Source organism: Rattus norvegicus, chromosome 3 (assembly GCF_021556685.1).
Source record: "Rattus norvegicus strain SHRSP/BbbUtx chromosome 3, alternate assembly SHRSP_T2T, whole genome shotgun sequence".
NCBI classification, from domain to species: Eukaryota; Metazoa; Chordata; class Mammalia; order Rodentia; family Muridae; genus Rattus; species Rattus norvegicus.
This window is the reverse complement of record NC_141536.1, coordinates 36,448,540-36,464,548: the sequence shown is the minus strand read 5'-3', so window position 1 is coordinate 36,464,548 and position 16,009 is coordinate 36,448,540. Positions and strand designations below refer to the sequence as shown.

General features: G+C 41.5%; 1 pseudogene; it reads left to right on the top strand.

Annotated features, from left to right (window-relative positions):
* Window positions 1-1,371: 1,371 nt before the first annotated feature.
* On the top strand, window positions 1,372-1,674 carry Ndufa2-ps1 (NADH:ubiquinone oxidoreductase subunit A2, pseudogene 1; annotated as a pseudogene).
* The last annotated feature ends 14,335 nt before the right edge of the window (window positions 1,675-16,009 follow it).

Genomic DNA, 16,009 nt, shown 5'->3' with positions numbered 1-16,009 from the left:
TGGAGACTCAAGATGAGAGTGGCATTCAGGGAAGGAGACACTTGTGCGATTATGTAAATGGTAACAAAGTAATCCTTCCTTAATTAGCATAAGTTGCAGACGGAGTAAATTACCCATTCAGTGTAAATGAGCTGGCTGTGTAACTGGTTTATGTGGCATTCGGTTACTTTGAGAAGGTTGGATGCCATTTTATTTTTAGCTAAGAATAGCATAAATGCTGCATGACATTCAGTAGTTTTAACCTAGTCTTTGGGGAAAACAACCCAGAAATAGCAATAAAATGGTAAAATAAAAGATAAAATATAAACTGGAGTTATTTAAGAGTTTGATTACCTAAATGAGTCACTGACCTCTGAAATAGTTTTTTTTTTCAATAAAATTCTCTTGTCAATAAAAATCTCCAGAATTAATTCAAATTTGTCTGCCTATTAGATGGATTCAATCTCACTGTATTTGGCCATGACTAATTGGGGGATTGTTTATTATTTTATTAAACTCTTAATGTAACCTTAATTCTTACAAGATATTTTTGTTTATCAAAATCTAATACTATTATAAATTTTACCTTCTTTCTAGAAAATGGTAAAATGTTAGAAATATTTAACACTTCTCATTTCTCCCTTTTAATACACAATTGTTCAGAATCTCCTCAGATGTTAAAAATAAAAAGCAATTAGTATCATCATCTACACAGTGAACACTCATAGATTTGATTGTTTTGACTTTATTATTCTCATTATGTTCAAAATCTCTGCTTTTCCCCTTAAATAGTACTCTAGTGACTGCGCAAGTAACTAATTCTCTTAGTTTTTGCTTGTTGGAAATGTTATTTTTCCTTTATTATTGAAGAAATCTTTCACTGCATATGGACTACTACTTTGGACATCCACACCCAAAGGACTTTAAGTTATCAAACCACATTTCCTGGTTTTCTTTGTTTCTGATGGAAGTTTGCTCTTGGGTCTTAGTGACCTAGTCATATGTCCTATAACATCTGATTTTAGCTTTTTTTTTTCTTTTGAGATTATAATTATATCGTTTCTCTCTTTCCTTTCTGGTTTCAAAAGTAAAAAAAAAAAAAAGCTTAGAGAACAAAGATATAGATGAAACTCTCAAAGAATTAATAAACTTGCAAAACCCACAAGCATAATTTAAATATACGTTATATTTTTATTTACAATATGTCTCGTGCTTTTGGCTAAATATTATAAGAAGTTTTTGTTGTTGTTTTTTAATTAAAGAGGTTTATGGAGTAAAAATGTTATAGTAAGCTAAGGTTAGCTTGTCGTCTTCATGCGGATGAGAACAGTAGGGATACCAAAGGACAGAGAGAGACAAGAAGAGCATCTGGGTGCTCCTTTGCTAGCAAAGATGGCGTCCGCCGCTGCAAGCCCAGTGGTCGGTGCGAAGCGGGCATTGCGTGAGATTCGCATTCACTTATACCAGAGTTCCCCAGGCAGCCAGGGTGGGAGGAATTTCATCCAGCAACGGCACTTGGAGCTGAAGAAGGCACACCCCGACCTGCCCATTCTAATCTGCGAATGTTCGGAGTTGCAACTCAAGCTCTGGGCCCCGCTATGCTTTTGGCCAAGAGAAGAACATGTCTCTCAACAATCTGAGTGCTGATGAGGTGACCCCAGAGCCATGGAGAATATGTTAAACCGCAAAGCCTGAAGTGTTTCCACTGAGGACTGTGATCAAGCTCAGGGGGAGGGGAGGGGAGGGGAGGGGAGGGGAGGGGAGGGGAGGGGAGGGGAGGGGAGGGGAGGGGAGGGGAGGGGAGGGGAGGGGAGGGGAGGGGAGGGGAGGGGAGGGGAGGGGAGGGGAGGGGAGGGAAAGGAAAGATCCGGGCCTGGCAAGCTTGCTCAGTGGGTGAAATTTGCCGAAGTAGCCTGGTGACTTCAGTATATGTAAAGGTGGAAAGTGAACACTAATCCTGCACAGTTGTCCCCTGATCTACACACACAATGTGTACACACACACACACACACACACACACATCATCATCATCATCATCATCATCATCATAATCATCATCATAATGAAAACAGACAACAAATCTTCCAATAGCAAGATACTTAGTCATCCCGGAGTGGCACTACTTAGAAGGATTAGAGGGTGTAGCCTTGTTAGTGTCACAGGGAGTGGGGCTCTGAGGTTCTAGAAGCCAGGCCCAGCGGCTCCTCCCCCCGCACCCCCACCCCCCACCCCCTGCTTCCTGTTGTCTGTAGATCTGAATTGAAGACTCTCAGTTGTTAAGCCCCGTCTGCCTGTGTACTTCCACGTTTTCCGCCATGCTGATGATCAACTAAACCTCTGGAATGTAAAGCAAGCCCCAGCTAACTGCTTTCCTTTCTAAGAATTGCTGCGGTCACGGTGTCTCTTCTCAGCAGTAGAACACTGACTAAGATAACATAGCAAAGATCATTCATCACGATCAAGTTGGTTTTTATCTCAGAGATGGACGTAAGACTCAATAGATCTAAATCAACAATGTTGCAAATTTCACTAATGAACTCGAAGGCAGAAATCACGTGGTCACCTGAGTAGATACGGAACAGGCTTCTGATAAAATCCAGTGTTGCTTCTCGGTAAAAGTCCTGAAGCTCAGGGTGTGGTGAAGCATGCCTTTAATTCCAGCGTTTAAGAGGCAGAGTCCTGCATATCTCTGTGAGGTAGAGGACAATCTGATCTACGCAAGGCAAGCTTCCGGAGAGACAGAGCTAAACTCTGGACCCTGACGGGAAAAACAAAAAAGTCTGAAACTCAGAATAGAAGGAGCACACCTCAAAGTAACGAAAGCTATACATGACAAGCCAGCGTTTTCTGAAATGAGGGGGAAGTCAAAGCGTTTCCACTTACCAGGACCAAGATGACAGTGTTTATCTTCTTAACTCTTATTCAGTATGCTGCTGGAAGCTTAGCCAGAGCAATCGTGTGAGGGGGAGCAAGCAAAAGGGATACACACAGGGAAAGAAGAAGCCTAATCACCGGTATTGCCGATGACATAACTCTGTGTGTAGGAGACCTGATATGCAGGAGTCCCTAAAGACTCAACCAGAAAATTCTTTTTCAAAAATGTGTGTGGTGTTTATTATTTGAGAATGTCATGCATATATACGATGTATTTTGATCATATCTACCCCCATATTCCCACTCCAAGTCTCCTGATCCCCAACACAACAACTCTCTCTCTCTCTCTCTCTCTCTCTCTCTCTCTCTCTCTCTCTCTCTCAGTAAAATAACTCACTGAGTCCTGAGTCCAATTACTGCTACTCATATGCATTTGGGTGTGGGCCACCTACTGGAGCACGGGCAATTTATCAGAGGTAGTGGTACCCCAAATGGAGGAGTCTCCTTTCCTCAGAGCCCATCACCTACCTACATCCAGCTCTTCTTTCTCTCTTTCTTTCATGCCCCGAGACTTAGCTGGGTGGGGCTTGGTATAGCTGCCCCGCTTGTGGCAGAGTACACAACAGTATTCTCACTACTTTTACCAGTTATGAGTTTCTGCACTCACTTCTGTCAGTGTTACTGACACATAACTGACTTCTGTCCAGAGCAGAAGATTCTCTGCTTCTTCTGAGAGCAGCACAAATCTAGGGATATGAACATATCAAGAAGGCAGTTTAACAGCAATAATGGGTTCCAGTATATTACTGCTCTTAAGATTTTGGTCTTAAAAAAATCTTTTTATTGAGCTTTAAAAATATGATCTCAATAATTCTTTTCGTTCCCAAGAGTTACTGAACCTTTATATTTGAAATATATAGTGGAGAATTGTTGAAAATATTTACCTACTGATTCATTAAGAAAGTAATTAGCATGTGATATGTCACCACAATAAGTATTTTAAAAAATCAAAATTAAACAAATTTAGTAAAAAAAATTGTCATCTTTACATTTTCTGAGAAATTTCACATCTGGCTTAACAGAAAACAGCTGCGTTCTCATGCCTTCGTCTGCATCCAATATGTGGTAAATGTGTTATTTTGGTTCAAGCAAATGAGGAAAATCTAGTCTTTCACGAATACGTGTTTGGAAATAAAGAAGTGTTTGAAAACCTTTACAGAAAACTAGAAACGCAACCCACAGGGTTTCATTGGGAGACAGCAAAGAGGAGTCTGAAACTTTATCAGGGACTGGGGAGATGCCTCAGCTTCCCAGAGCACTCTACTGCTTGGCGGTGTGTATGCCTTTAATCTGGGCACGGTGACCCAGGTTAGACCACTCTTCATAGACAGCTCCACAGCCAATGAGACATAGCAAGACTCTGTCTCAAAAGGAAAAAAACAACACAAGATCAGAGGAAGTGAGTTTAGTCCCGGCACCCATGTGGCTAGTTCCAGTGATCAGATGCCCTCTTCTGGCCTCCTCAGGTACTGTACTCCTGTGCACAACCCCCCCCTCCCCCACTACCTACATATTCACACAATTAAAAATAAGATAAAAATGTGTTTCAGACACCTGTCAATCGTCTTTTCATACTGTGTCGTGTAAACTCACTTGGCTTCTTTTGCTTTCTGAGAGGATCTGGTTTCAGGAACCCCAAGGTTCCCCAGACGATAGTCCAAGAAGCATTGTTCTGTGCAAACCTTCTATACTTTCGATGGTGAAGTGTACTTGGGACTTTTTTTTTTTTTATTGAGGCGAGGCAAGTGCAGCCGCTCACGAGATGCTCGCCGCTGGGAAGCAGATGTGCACCTGTAAAGTCCAGCTACTCAGGAAGTTGAGGCAGAATTGCCGCAGCTCAGAAACTGAAGCCAGCTTGGTCTTTAAAAAGGGAAGGGGTTGGGGGAGAAGAGGAAGATGGAGAGGGGAAGAGAAAGTTTGTTTTTTATAGCTCGAAAGAAGAAAGGCTGAAGGGGAATGTCAGGGTGGGAAGGCGGGAACGGGGTGGGTGGATGGGGAGGGGAACACCCCTATAGAAGGGGGAGGGGGATGCTATAGGGGGCTTATGGATGGGAAACCGGCAAAGGGAGTAACATTTGAAATGTAAATAAAGGGCTGGAGAGATGGCTCAGCGGTTAAGAGCACCCGACTGCTCTTCCAGAGGTCATGAGTTCAATTCCCAGCAACCACATGGTGGCTCACAACCATCTGTAAAGAGATCTGATGCCCTCTTCTGGTGTATCTGAAGACAGCTACAGTGTACTTATATATAATAAATAAATAAATCTTTAAAAAAAAAAAAAGAAATGTAAATAAAAAATATCCAGTAAAAAAAAAGAAAAAGAAAGAAGAAAGTCAGCTTAGTTCAATATACGGCTAGGTGCCCAGCACCAGGACAATTTAGGTCAAGGTAAGGAGACAGATCCGGGCTTCCTGCACTTAAGACTGGCTGCATTGCGTCGGAGGCGTGCCTGGCTGCATTGCGTCGGAGGCGTGCCTGTGTAGACATGTTGTTTGCCATCTTTAGGAACTGGACATTTCTACAAAGGGCAGGCCCTCGCGAAGGGCGAGGCTACAGGTTATCAGAGCATTATGTAATATAGAAAATGAAAGTCATGATTAATAGACCCCTCAGGTTGGCTTCGGTGCTTTCTCATAATCTACCAGGGACATTTCTCTTTCCGTTTTCATTTACTGTTAATCCTTATATCTATTTTATCCCTTTGAACTCTCATCGTCCATCAAAAACTGAGCTCCTGAGGACTTTCCTAGTGATCACCATATATTGCTTGGCAGCGCTGCTTAAATCGTTTGTCTCATGCGGTCATTTAACTTTCCATGGATAAGCTATGTCTCTCCAACGAGGCAGTTTCTTGAGATCAGCGACCTTGGTACACTGTTCAGTGCTATTGAAATCCTCCAGAGCGTCTGGCTTTTTTAGGTAAACCTTCAGCCATCACATAGGAGCAAGCCTCTAGCTTTCTTGTTCTGTCTTGCTAGGCTGCTACTGTCTCTTTATAACTTGGTTGCCTCAGTGGTGTTTCCCTTTGGACTAGACTAGGTGTTTATTTTTGCTCCTCTGGTGATGCCCTTCCCTCTACTCCTTAGCTAGAGTCTACACTTTTATTAGCTTCTGGTCACACTGGCTCTACACATATTCTGAGTTGTTCCTCAATTTTCCTTTGGGTTGTAGGAAGAGTTAGATGACAGAGTCTGTTTATGGTAGACCTCGTACAAATTTGTGTGGAATTATGGCTTCAAAGCCCTATCTTATCCCAGTTTTCAATGCTTTGAAAATTCTCGTTCATGATGGTGTCATGGAAATAACACGTTAAAGGTTTGTATTTATTATCTTTTGTGTGCAGAAGTGTGTATCTGTACATGGGTATGAGTATGTGAGTGAAATTCCTGAAGTGGCCAAAAGAGGGAGCTATAGCCTCTGCTGCTGCTGCTGGAGTTACAGGCAGTTGTGAGGACCAGAACTGAGGGTACTGAAAACCAAACTCAGGTCCAGTGAAAGAGCAGGCTCTTAACCTCTGAGCCATCTCTGTACAGCCCAAATAATCAGCACTTTAAAGAGTATCTCAGATTTTTTTTCTACCTCCTGTGTTGTATTAACTTTAAGATGATTCATTGACATATATCTAAACACCCTCTAAGTCTTTGCCTAAAAGAACCTTGAGGACCAAGGCTAAAACTCATTTATATAGTTTTTACCTAGCATGTATAAGTCCCTCCTGGGAGGCTCTGGATTTAATCTCCAGAAACCCATTTTCTATCACCCAAAAAGAAGACTTGGAAGTCATCTCAGCTTTATTTGACTTGGCCAATGAGTTTTACTTGAAAGAGCCACACATACCAAATGTTGGCACCTCACAAATGTCATAACTGAGAAAATGTACCAGCCAAAAGATGGTCGTGGAAGGTTTAGAGAGTATCCTTCCTGTAGCTGGCTCAGTATTACAACCTGATTTGTACTACAGCTGGAGAGAGTTTATAGGACTTTAAAAATAAACAGGTATGTGAGAGATATCTAAAGAAAAATAGGTGCTTTTTTCATTTGTTCAAATCCCAGATTCCTTTATAAATACAAATATATGAACACTTTTTTTTCTGACAGGAGATTAAAATAGAAATAGATGTTCAGCATTCATATTCTTAATCATTGATCTGGCATACTATATCATCATTATATTATTATTATTATTATTATTATTATTATTATTATTATTATTATTGTGTGTGTGTGTGATGTGAGGGTGTGAGTCGAATTGCTTATGTAGAGGTCTCTCTTTCTTTCTCTCTCTCTCTCTCTCTCTCTCTCTGTGTGTGTAATGTAAGGGCATGAGTCGAATTGCTTACATAGAGGTCTCTCTCTCTCTCTGTGTGTGTGTGTGTGTGTGTGTGTGTGTGTGTGTGTGGTGTAAGGGCATGAGTCGTATTGCTTGTGTAGAGGTCAAAAGAGAACTTTTGAGACTTGGGTAATTCCTTGCTTTCCGGATTCTGGTGATGCAACCCAGGTTGTCAGATTTGCATGGTGAGCACCTTTATCCTGTGAGCCATCCCGCTGCTGAAGGGGATGTGTGGCTTTACTTGTCCACTCTCTAATGAGGGATAAGGCTCAAGTCTGTTAGTGTTCTGGATCAGTTTGAAAGGCAAAGGTTGTTTTCATTTTGATTGAGTAGAAGGCGTAATCTTATATACTATTAAAGATTAGTTCCAAAATAGTAATTAAGAAGTAGACAAAGGGTGAGAGCTATACTATTTCATGTGACTTTAACAATATTCCTTTTTTGTGTTTAAGGATCCGCCCTAACATTGACAGTAGGGATGTGATGTTGGATACCAGCCTCTATTATCTACTATGAATTCATTCCATATACATAAGCTTAATACTTATCTTTTTTAAAGAATAGAATAGAGTTTATTCAGTGCATGGAGAGGGAAGTTAAGGGGCAGAGAGAGTGAGACACAGAGAGAAGTAGAGAAATAGAGGAGTAGAGGAGTAGAGTAGAGGCCTGCCATGAGCACGTGGATAGAAGTGGGGAAGGGAATTGGGGGGAGCAGGAGAGTAAGAGCAATGCTTATCTTTTTTTTTTTTTTCTTTTTCTTTTCGGAGCTGGGGATCGAACCCAGGACCTTGCGCTTTCTAGGCAAGCGCTCTACCACTGAGCTAAATCCCCAACCCGAGCAATGCTTATCTTAACGGTGTGTGAAACTGAGAACTCCAATCGTCCTAAATGTTAGAAACTGATTCTAGAGGCTGGAGAGTTGGCTCAGAGGTTGAGAGCACTTGCTGCTGCTCTGGTAGAGGACCTGGGTTCAGTTCCCAGCTGTCTGTAATTTGAGTTCCAGAGGACCTGATACTCGCTCCTGACTTCCCTGGGCACCAGGCATTCACACGGTGCACGGATATACATGCAGGCAGCACATATACACATAGGATAAAAAAATAAATCTTAAAAGAAAAAGCATCGTGCTTGTTCATTTTGTGATTCAAAGGCTCTCGCTGACTTCCCCTCGAGGACTTAGTGATGGCTTGGTGGCTCATGGCTGACATGTGTGCATAGGGACTGTGGGTGCTCAGGAGGAGCTGGAAGGCAGACCTGATAGCAAAGCTGAAGCAAGTCAAGGGGTGGACTGGTTCGATTGATTGTTGGACGTGTTGCCAGCAGAAGTATCAGTCAGAAAGATCGCAAAGTGAGCAGGGAGCTGGGAATGAGAAGAGAAATCAGAGTTATCCAGTGTTATCAGGTAGAGCGAGCAGATGCTTTGCGGAGGTAGGAAGGAGATGCCCGCCCAGATTCCTCATTAAGTTCCAGGCTCTACAGAGACTTCCAATAAGGGGCCTGATGCCTGTCTATTGATGAAATCGAACTGCTCAGGGCACCGATATGTTTGTACGCAGTCATTAGTCCACACTGATTTGCACGTCCACTGAGTCACGCAGGGGTAACAAACTAAAGAGTCATTATATTTGGCATAATGATACACCTTGTTAATTTTTGATGGGTAAGTAAAATTTAAATCCTTTTACAGTATTTTGCCTTTCAAAGTACCATATATGTGTGTGTGTGTGTGTGTGTGTGTGTGTGTGTGTGTGTGTGTGTGTGTGTATTCAACCAACCAGAGCTCCCAGGGACTAAACCACTACTGAAAGACTATATACATGAACTGACCCAGGGCTCCAACTGTATATGTAGCAGAGGATAGCCTTGTTAGGGCACCAGGGGAAGGGGAAGCTCTTGGTCCTGCCAAGGTTGGACCCCCATTCAGGGGAATGTTGGGGGGGGCAATAAGGGGGATGTATAGGGGGAAATACCTGTATGGGGGATGGGATGGGGATGTGGGCTTATGGACAGGAAACCAGGAAAGGGAATATCATTTGAAATGTAAGTAAAGAAATCTATCTAATAAAAAATTTTTTAAAAAATATTTAAAGAAAAAAGATATATATATATACATACATATACATATATGTATACATACATACACACACATATGACTGGGCAAATAAATGCCTTCTACTCTCACACTTAGAAAGTAGATGTCAGATCTGTCAGATCTCTTGAGTTCCAGGCCAGACAGGGGTCCATAGTGAGACCCTGCCTCAAATAAGAAAGTGGAAATACTTGTGGAAAATGTGCTGACACTCTACAACAAGTGAATTTCTCATCCCTTATTACGTTCTATTTATTTACTTTGTGTCTATGTGAAAATGGTGATCCATCTCACCAGCCCAATTTATTACTCTTTATATAAAGATGGATCAGAGGGTAAAGGCCCTTGCCACCATACCTGGTGAGATGAATTTAATTCCCAGAACTCATGAGCTTCTCCCATATAAATGAACTACAGGTACCACATGACCCAGCCCCTAAACTGAAAAAAATTTTCCTCTTCTTCTTCTTCTTCTTCTTCTTCTTCTTCTTCTTCTTCTTCTTCTTCTTCTTCTTCTTCTTCTTCTTCTTCTTCTTCTTCTTCTTCTTCTTCCTGGAAATGCAACTGCCCAGAGCCTCATGCAGTCTAGGCTAGAGTTCTACACAGCCCAACACCCCTAGTCTCAGACACTTCCAAATTGTCGATTTCCCTTGATTACAAAGAGCCAACTAAGAAGAGTAAGAATAAAATCGTCCTCTTTGAGAGAAAAAAAGCCTAAGCTACATATGTATTAATATCATGATGGCTTAGAAAGCATCTCAAATGCTCAAAAGAAGGAGTTTGCAATTTTGAAGTCAGTTTTGGGAGATGAAGTTTATACTTGGTACTCTCAAAAAATTACTAGGAACCAAAATGAGAAACAGAATCCCACCTGACCTAAAACTACATCCCAGCTCTTCATAGAATGTTTCATGCAAAATAGGACCACACTAATTCTCCAAAATGCTCAATAACAATAAAAATCTAACAAAGGGAAGCCAGGTTAGATGGCAGATAAATACCAATGTTCTTTGGTTTCAGTGCTGGGGTTAAACCCAAGGCCTCATTTGTTCTATCACTGAACTTCACTGCTTAGCCGCACTTTGAAAACATGTACCTTCTCTATAGAAACTGAAAGATACTCTTAGCGGGATGAAGATGAACACAGATGTTGACTAAATTCTGAATTAAAATGATGCCTCAAAGCCAGGAGGGGAAATTTCGTTATGATTGGAAATTGTTCTATAGCGCGTGTAACTAAGGTCAAACATCCTCTTAGAATGGTTTTTATATCTTCAACTATGGTGTGTGATAATGGTTCTTATCCTTCTTTAGGGTCCCACTCAAGTAACTGTTCTGCAGAGACCCATGGCCCTCCTTCTTTTTTTAATTTATGTGTCTGTGTGAGTCTAGTTATTCCAGAATAGAGACAGTATTTTCCTAGACATAACACCAGATATGCTGTGTGTGCTTGGTGCCCGAAGAGGCCAGAAGAGTGTATCAGATCTCCTGAAACTGGAGTTACAGGGAGCTGTGAGCCATTCAACCTGGGCGCTGGGAATAGCAGGTGCTCTTAACAAGTGAGCGATCCCCGCAGCCTCAGTTTCTATCAGAACAGTTTTTATCACAATTGCTGACTTTCACACATGAAATTAAGTCTAAACAAATACTTATCTTTATATTAGGACTAAAAAGTTGGGATGAAGATGATGATTGGGTGGATATTTTTTAGTAGCACAGCTCAACTCGTTGACATTCATTAGCAAAGCAACTTATTAGAAACTTGCTACTCACTATAAATTATTTGAAATTTGTTATGGTTTGGCGTATTCCAATGGTGTATTATTCACCTGGTTTCATAAGGTAGACAAAGTGACGTCGTTAATTTTGGCCAAATTAGGTCTATCCTGAAAATTTGTTTTACAGCTTCCTTGTTTTCTAGAAAAGCTGATTCTGGGGTGAAACAATGTCGCCACCTACTGTGCAGACTGTGATATGACAGCGAGCAAGACCGGTTTTAAACGGTGAAGTAAAAACTGAGTTTAGTCCACTATATCGTTCTTGAATTTGACTGGCAGTAATTTTAATTCAGTAAGAATTAAATCACCAAGCCCTTTTAGGAGTCCAGTGAAGGAGCTCTTTAGGACTTAGCACATTCCTTTACAGCATAAATGAGCTATGACTTTGCCTTAGTGTTTTGGAAGCAGAGGCAGGTAGAACTCTGAGTTCAAGACTAGCCTGGTCCTTAGAGTTCCACCACATCCAGGGCTACACAGAAAGATTGTTCCTTATAAAGAAAAAAGCATAGATAGACAATATACACATGTACACTGGAAGCAAGAGGCAGGCAGAACTCTGAGTTCAAGACCAGCCTGGTCTATAGAGAGAGTTCCACTATATGCACATATACACATACAATTTACTGAATTCAATCTTTACCATCTCTTTTTAAAAAGATTTATGTATTTATGTATAAGAGTGCACTGTAGCTGTCTTCAGACATGCCAGAAGAGGGCATCAGATCCCATTACAGATGGCTGTGAGCCACCATGTGGTTTCTGGGAATTGAACTCAGGACCTCTGGAAGAGCAGCCAGTGCTCTTCACCACTGAGCCATCCCTCCAGCCCCCTTTGCCAACTCTCTTAACAGTCACTTTCGATCATTTCTGTTCACTCTTTACTTACCTAGCTTATGTTTCACAAAAGCCAGCTACCGAGATTACTATTTTCTTCTACCTTGCCCGTATATCGCTTATTTGCTTGCGTTTGTGAGAAGAGCTCACCATATAACTCAAGCTGACTTCAAACCTGCAATTATTATCTCTTTCGAGTGCTGGGATTATAGGCATTCTCCATGGTGCTCAGCTTTAAATGGGTCTGTACCAAAATGCTCTATGCTGAGACTACGCCTGGGCATTCCCCGTATTTTCCCCTATGTTTTCTCTTCTAGCATTTGCATAAGTCATTTTCTCCTCATCTGAATGTAACTCCTTGAAAGCAGTCATTTAAACACCTTTTTCATGCCCCATCAAGCTGTGGCCCTACTTAGTATTTGGCATTCAGTTGGTGCTCAGTGCTTACCAAACAGTGGATAGCATGGGTGCTCTCGATGCTTTTAGTCACTGTGCGGCAACAGTGAGGATAATGTGAGGCAAATGGGGAGTTGTTAAAAAACTATCTCTGGGTCTGGAGAGATGGCTCAACGGTTAAGAGCACTAACTGCTCTTCCAGAGTCCTGAGTTCAAATCCTAGCAACCACACAGTGACTCACAACCATGTGTAATGAGATCTGATGCCCTCTTCTGGTGTGTCTGAAGATAGCTACAGTGTGCTTGTATATAATAAATAAATAAGTCTTAAAAAAAAAACCAGCTATCTCTGTGCTGTTTTCTTCCCTCCATTCTACTTCAGGTGAACAGTGATGGGGACTGGAAGTTAGGAAGCAGGAATGTGCATCAAACTGGTCTTGTGCAATGCATCTGTGTCCTTCCAGAATGTGCTAAGTGCCAAGGCCATTTATAAGACTTGGAAACTTCCAACAGATCTGGAGACTGCAAGTTCTAGATCACGATGGCAGGACAATCAGATTCTGGTAAGAATTCCCTTCCAGGTACAGAATGGCAAATTTTTGCTATATCTTGCAAAGAAAGAAGAAAGGGGGGACGATGAGGAGATGGAGGAAGTGCAGAGGGGTAAAGGAAGGGCATCAGGTCATTCTGTCCAGCCTCTTCTTATAAGGGCGATAATCCCACTCCTAACGGATTTCCCTTCGTGTTCTAATGTAGTAGCTTGAATGAAAGTGGCTCCCACAGGCTCGCATATTTGAACCTTTGGTCTCCAGTTGGTAGAGCTATTTGGGAAGGATTAGGGGATGTGCCACTAGGGACGAGGTTTGAGATGTCAAAAGGCCATGCCATCTCCAGTAGCTCTCTGCCTCCTGCCTGAGGATCAAGATGTAAGCTCTCAGTTACTGCTCTAGGACCATGCCTGTTTGCGGCACAAGGACTGTCATCTACTACTCTCTGAGACTGTGAGCTCCAGGTAATACAAGAAATGCTTTCTCTTATAACTTGCTTTGTGGGGCTGGGGATTTAGCTCAGTGGTAGAGTGCTTACCTAGGAAGCGCAAGGCCCTGGGTTCGGTCCCCAGCTCCGAAAAAAAGAACCAAAAAAAAAAAAATAATAAGTTGCTTTGTTCGTGGTGTCTTATAATGACACGGGGGAAAGTAACTAAGAAATCTAGTTATGTGCTAGAAAGATGACTCAGCAGTTAAGAGCGTTCGCTGCTCTTCTAGAGGTCCTGAGTTCAATTCCCAGCGACCACATGGTGGCTCACAACCATCTGTAATGGGATCTGATGTCCTCTTCTGGTGTGTCTGAAGTCAGGTATATTTACATGCATAAGATAAATACATAAATCTTTAAAAGAAAAGAAATCTGATTACTTCACAAAGGCTAGACCCTTGCAAGTCACTCCCTTGGGGATTACATTTCAATGTATGAATTTTAGGGTACACAAAATATTCTAAGAACTGGGTCAATTGTTTTTCGAAGAAAGGACATGGAACATTTAACACACACTGGTCCTGATGTTCTGCTTCTAGAAGTTACAATGTATACACAAGATAGCTTTTAGAAAAGATTTAACACTAAGTGGTTAAGTGATTAATTTCTGACTGTAGGTGCAAAAAGAAAAAAAAAAAGTCTTTCCGGTAAGATGAAATGTAGATTGGGACCAGTTGGGGAATTCTAGGAAAGAGTAGGTGGTGAATTAGTACTTACATTTCCAGATGTGAGAAATGAAAAGGTAAAAAACAAAGATGGGGGACACATGCAATTGTGGGGGTTTGGAAAGTGAAATAGAAGATGAAACATGAATAATACAAAAGACAACACTTCCATGTCTTCTTCACCTGCTTTCCACAGTGATTTACTGCGAAGACCAGCTTTGACGTTACATTACAGGGTTAACTGAGGAAGCCAGCCAGTATGGAGTAGGGAGATTCAGGTCAGTGCTGATAGCAACCAACTGTCATCTCCACCTGCTGATAGCAGGTGATTTATTCGGTCAGGGCTGGTAGTGCTAACAGGAGCAAAAGGTAATTATCTGGGACTAGTTCTCTTTGTGGCTATCAAGAAAGAAAAGAGAGAAAATCGTGCATGCATGGGAGTACACACACAGACACACACACACACACACACACACACACACACACACACACGCATGCCCACACTGCATAAAGCAAAGAAAGCTCCAACAAGCAAGTTTCAACAAATTTACATATTTACACGCATGCATACATACGTACACACATAAGTACATGCCTAATATGTATGTCTGTACATATGTATAGACAGACAAACATTCACACATTGGGTAGATAGAGCAAATCTCCAACCACCTTACATATATGTAACATACACATGTTCATATGCATATTTATATGTACACGTATATATATCTCCACACATATTTGGTGGAAACAGTAAAGCTCTATCAAGCATGCTCCAACCATTTTACATACATACATACATACATACATACACACATACATACCTAAAACATACATACATACATACTTATACACACAGTTGGTGGATGGAGAGAAACTCCAATAATTTTATTTTTTTTCCTTTAGTCCATTTATGTCCCCAAAGACAAAGTTCTCTACAGAAGAAGAAAAATTATCTCATTCAAGAGCAGGTAAAATATTACGCAAGAGGGAGTTATAGCAGTTTTTATAAGTTCAAAGTAGTTTTGTCTATTTTTAACCTACATCTTCATTATAAGCGTAAATGAAGTGGAAATATCTGGTTTCTTGGGATGATTCAGTTGTGCCATGTGGTATTTTTCTGGAAACTGTCTTATGAGAGGATGCTGTTGTTGAAGGAGATATGTGAAGGATGTTTTGCTGAGAACAGATACATGGTGTTTTTCTGGAAGCAGCCTGTAAAGGGAGCATGTGCTGTTTTGCTTGAACAGATGCTTGAGGGAACATGTGATGTTTGGAAAGGTATAAATACAATTCAACAGACAGTGGACGGCGCTGTGTGGTAGAGGTATGCCTTACCATGCTTTGCTGGTCATCGTTTGTCCAGACCCCATGGAGACAAACATACCAAAACACTTGTGGTGATGTCCTGGCAGTTTCTTACTGCCTCTGTGGGTGTTGGCCACTTGCACAACACAGATTGGATTTGCTCCAGAGAATTATTACTAAACAGGCTCGGATCCTCCTTGGCTTATCTGCCTTTCCTTTCTACTACCTCTGGTGGGTGGTAGGCTAGAAAGGAGGTTAAAGCACTTAATAACCATTATTGAAATAAGGTTTTGGAAAAAAATCTAAGCCTACAGGTGGAGCCCAATGTGGCCTAGGCATTATGGGTAACTCTGCTTCTAATGTAATAGAGAAAAAGGGCAGGTTTTAATGGGTTACCAATGTTGTTTAAGGAGGTTGGCAAAACAGCAGCTGCTGCCACTGTTGCCTTGCTCCCAGAAGGGTTTGTTTTTGTTTTCGTCTGTTTGTTTTGCTTTATAGTTTTCATGTAAACTACTTTGAAAAAGTTTAGGAGGAAACCTGAGAATTCTCTTTTGTTAGAGAGGACTGGAGAGTTGGCTGTGCCCTGAGAGTTTGCAGATAGATGTAGAAGTGACAAAAAGGGTCAGTGGGAGAACAACACTCGTCAGGCTTGGTGTC